This window comes from Cupressus sempervirens, chromosome 9 (assembly GCF_028749045.1).
Source record: "Cupressus sempervirens isolate cs-2001-9-10 chromosome 9, ASM2874904v1, whole genome shotgun sequence".
In the NCBI taxonomy this organism is placed as follows: Eukaryota; Viridiplantae; Streptophyta; class Pinopsida; order Cupressales; family Cupressaceae; genus Cupressus; species Cupressus sempervirens.
In genome coordinates, this window is record NC_143126.1 from 612,432,998 (window position 1) to 612,438,403 (window position 5,406).

Below are 5,406 nucleotides of genomic sequence, written 5' to 3' on the forward strand. Positions count from 1 at the left end.
TCACTCCCCCATCTTCACCTTAGGTTATGATGGTAGATAAGGTTTCAGTGACCCCTCCACCTCTAAGTTCATAACAACATGTTTAGAAGGAATCATCATTACAAGGAGAACCAGAACCAAGGGTTACTGATGATGACTATGGGAGTCAAGGAGGTTCTTAGGCATATGGAATAGGATGAGGTTGAAATTAGAGCACTTTGAAGGAAAGTTGAGATCTTAAAAGGATATTTAGCTGAAGTTATTGGTCCTCTTGATTCTGAATGCCCTGAGGAGACATTGAATACCATTCTTAGAGAAGGGGAAGGTATATGACTTACTTCATTTTTGAGAGCTTGTCAGGATTGGCGAGACAACCTTGAGGATAGGGGTGTTACTATAATCATAGGAAGTTTGAGGTTATTGCATGCTACACAAGAGAATGTTAATAAGATCATGGAAATTTTGAGGTAAGACTTCAGTATTATGGATGAGGTACGAGTATAGAGCAAGGATTTACAAACTCTATAAGCCATAAAAGGGCAAAGGAAGCACATTCTGATTGATGTATATATCGGAGAAGAGTTAGACATGATAAATGATTGGATAGAAAAGATTGCAGATGGAAATAAAGTGATGGAAACATTGCATGATGAGATACATAGGCTCAAGGACCAAGCCCGAGAGCCAATTTTGGAAGCAGAAAAGTTGTACAGTGATGCATGTTTGGACATTTTTGAAGATGAAGATCGAGAGAAGATTTTTCCAATTGAGGTAGTTGTGGAAAATTTTAGAAAGACTTTAGAGGAAGCATCCAATGATGAAGACATCAGACAAGCCTTCAAGATAGAGAAAGCACTGTTAGAATTGGACACCAAACTCGAAGATTTTGTAGAAACTCGAATTGAGGTGGACAACTACAGATAGAAGATCAAAGACAAGTGTGAGGCTTTGGATCTTCTAGATGTTACCAAGATTATTGAGATTATAGAGAAATTCAATGGAAAACATCCAAACATATCTTTAGGATAAAGATGAGCAAAACCTAGACGCCAAAATTTCAATTTTTACACTTAGTAAAATTTTTAAGATATTGACCCAATCAAGGTCTGTAGCTCTGCAGCTCCATAGGTTCATAGCTACATAGGTTTTCAATTCAGAGGTACACTAACAGTTGACTGCCAGTTCCAAAAATAGCACTTTCCATGCATCAAGAATGCATTTTGACGGTTGTTTAATTCTGACACATGCCTAGTGAAGGGGCAGCTTCTATTTTTGATGCCTCCATGCACTTCTACTTTGACTGATGGCTTCCTCCTACTTTCTCTCTCATGCTTTCTCTATTTTTGACATGTAAAAGACTCATGCATCCAATTAATGAATAAAATATGGATTGAATCCCTCTAAGCACTAGTTAGATTATTAGTATATATTTAGTTTGTTTAAATATTTTAAAAGCATTTTATTGCATCAAGTTATCTCTCACTCTCAACACAAATTGAGGAGATGATCTCTTATAAATACCTCATTGTAAAATGTAACAAGGGCCACCATTATTATGCAATAAAATTATGATTTTGGTGCTAGCATTCAGAGTGTAGTTATTCTTGCCTAAATGTGTCATTGTTTTGTGGATTTTATTCATGAGATTGTGATTGAGCCAAAGGTTTATTGCGTTATTTTTGGTTGTGTGATCTTTTAGTTCTAGTGTTTGCTGTAAGGAAACTTGGTAATAAAAAATATAACCATTTACACATAACCCATAGTAGATCTAAATTAAACATAGAATTAAAATCCACATGCAAGAGAATAGACAACATACCCACAAAATTTGACACAAGATATACCCTAGGAAACCCTCATTGAGGGAAAAAACCCAGTGTATATCTTGTGTCACATTTTGTGGGTATGTTGTCTATTCTCTTGCATGTGGATTTTAATTTTGTGTTTAATTCAGATCTATTATGGGTTATGTGGAAATGGTTATATTTTTTATTGCCAAGTTTCCTTACAATTGGTATCAGAGCCTGGTTTTGGCTTGGTCATGGGTTCAAATCTCCCCGATGCCTTCCCGACCCGCGTAAGCACCTGGTATGCACGTCGAGGGGGAGATTGTTGGGTGATATGACATGCTCCCCTATCCATAGGTGGTTAATTATGTGGTATTCCATGTTCACTGATAGTCATGGCTTTTGGTGCAATGGCAAATGGGCCCAACATTTGCTATAGATATATGAATTCCACTAATGTAACAAGCTTGAGAAGAGATCACCCAATTGTGTCTACATAGCTTTTTGTCTCACATGAGCACATTTATCATGGCATTGTGATTTGATGAAGAGTGAAATATCATTTGATTTGTTAAAGATTCTCACCAACGATTGCATCAGTGGATTCTAGGAAGCGTTGCTCCTATTTTCATTGGTTTCCTACTGATTTCTTCGAAGGTTTAACTCATAGCATGTTGTGTTCTATAGCTTATGTCCATTTAGGAATTTCAATTTCAAGTCATTTGATTTCATGTTATTTTTTTCAATTTTGTTATTTTCTTTACTAACCCCCTTGCTAGAATAGGACCTCATAGTAGCTACATTGTTAGAGTTGCATTCATTAAAAAATAGGAAAATACAAAAAAATATAGTTCTTTTGGTGTGATATTTTGAGACAATGAATAGATTTTACTTCAATTCTAAGATAAAAGACTTTTTTTAGAACTAGCAAAGGCCTCCTCGTGAATGCTCACATTTATCTTCTACTGAGTGGATTTTGGTACGTCGTAAGACAAACACTGAACCTTGGAGTGGATCCTTAAAAAGATTTTCCTTTCAAGAGAGGAATTACACTATGGATTCCTGTCGTTGACCTCATGCAAAATGAACACCCAAAAAAGCTGGCGCTAGAGGGAGGGCCCAAAACAAAGAACCTACTATTGGAGACAAGAAAGATTTGATAAAGTTTTTAAATTTTTGCACCCTTGCAATAATCTGCACTCCATAAAAGTTCAGAAATCACTTCTAAAATTTTCAAAAATTTAGATCCACAGGTATGTAGGTTTGTAGCTTTGTAGATCCACAGGTCCGCAGCTCTGCAAATTTGTAGGTTTGCAGAACTTTGTGGTGCACAAAATTCAAAAAAAGAGAGGAAGTATACTTCTGTAGAGGTGCACTTTTTCCAGAATTGATACAAGCTAGAAGATATTGATCCAAGATCCCCATTCTAGCGAGCATTAAGATCTTCACCAAGTGCCCAAGAATTTCTAGAGCTTACTCATTTTTGTAAGCCACGTAGTGATAGAGGAATACCCCAAATTCAACCAGTTCCATTCAACATTTCGTCATCTTCTTCTACTCCACCACCCATTCAACTACTAGGTGGACCTCCACATATTCCAACACTCCCATCACCATCCCAACCACCTTTAGGTCCACAAAATCATCCAATGGCTTTTTTCACAAATGTAGTTGATTCACCCATTAATTGGAGAGGTGCCCTCCATGACCTCCCTAAGAATCCTAATAAATTTTTTCCAAGGTTCATTTATAGAGAAACAAGAATCGTCGAAGATCATGTCAAGTTTTTTAAGAAAATTTGCAACCAAAAGAAAATTGCTAATGAAGATGTGGTTCTTCATTTATTTCGCTACTCTTTGGGGGAAATTGCCTTCAATTCATACATGAACCTACCACTAGGATGTATTGGAGACTGGGACACTTTCAAAAAAATGTACTTGGAACAATTCAAAACATTCATCAATCCAACAATGATACATCAACAATTCATATCAATAAAAAAGGACCCAGCTAAGATAGTTTCACGCTTCAATCATCGCTTTCATATGGCCTAACACAAGTTGGAAACACCATACACAATAACGATTGAAGATGCCATATAAGTTTATTTGAATGCTATGGAACCTCTTACTACAATTTTTCTAAGAAGACTTCCTGCAACAAATATTGACACATTGGACAAAGTCTTTGCAGAAGTGATCACGTTGATGAAGAAAGCTAATCCTAATTGGGGAGGAATGATGCTTCTGACACAAAAAGTCCCTACACTGCCAACATATCCTGTGGGAGCACCCACCATGCCTAGTCAGTTCATACCTATGAACCCAATTCCATTACAGTAGGCACCCACTCCAAAAACTCAAGTGATAACATATCCATGGTATGAGCCCTCGAAAATAGCTTTCTTTGAACAAAAAGCAATGATTCCTATGGAAGCAAATAACAATCTCCTTTCAGAAGTTGGTCAAATAAAGAAGACCATGTTACAAATGAACAACAAGTTGAAATGTCTTAGATTTTCACAAGGAAAAAATAACAACTTCCAAAGAAATAATGTTGGCCCCTACAACAACAATTTTGGTTAGAATTACAACAAGAACTTTAACAACAATAGTAACAAAAATGCAGGAAACAATGGCGGAGGAAACAAATTCAATCCTCCTGATTGCAACAATGGCTTCCAAAGACACAATTGACAATGGAATACTTGACCAAATAATGGAAGCATTCATGCTGATAATAATAACAATCAGTATACTAGTATCAATCAGTATGATGATGGCCAAAATATGCCTAGCAATGATGGTGTGTACTATGTTGGTAATCAAGAATTAAATCAAAACCCACAAGTGAATGATAATCCTCCTCGTATTCAATTCAATGCAATGCTATTAGAATCTTAAAATTCTACATAGAATGTACAAGTGGAACAACAAGCAAGTGATGAATTCTCATTCCCTTTTAGTCAAGAACCCGATCTTCAACATGTTGAGATGTTTTCCTTTCGAAATGACAATCAAAATACATATAATCTCATAAACAAAAAGGATCCCTTGACCAATGGAATTCCTCCTAGTTTGCAACCAACTCTACCTAATCCTAGAGCAAACAACAATCTACCACTGGTAAGGCCAGCCCAAAGAGGACAACAGTATCACAATCAAGTGAACATACCAACAATACTAAAGAACCCTGCTTGGTCTACTGAAAAGTATAATGCTATTGAAGATCTGAAGAAAATGAAAGCCAATATGTCCATGTTCGACATGTTGCAGAATTATCCACAAAAAAGAGAAGCACTCATGAAGACACTGGATAATACAAAAGTTTTCCATAATATGAATAATGTCCCTCAAAAGATGGTGTTGCAGCAAGTAAATGCTATAGAAGCAATGCCCACTATGCTCAAGGATAAAAATGAGGTAGCCCCATTTTTTCTAAGCATAAAGTTATATGGGAAGAATCTTTGCAATTGTCTTATTGATTTAGGGGCCTCATGTAATGTGATTCCATTATCAATAGCTCAAAGGCTAGGAGTTAATCCTCAACCCTCTAACTGAGTGGTAATATAGTTGGATAAAACAGAGGTAAAATTCATCGAAGTATTGAAAGATGTACGAATACAGTTAACAATTGATCC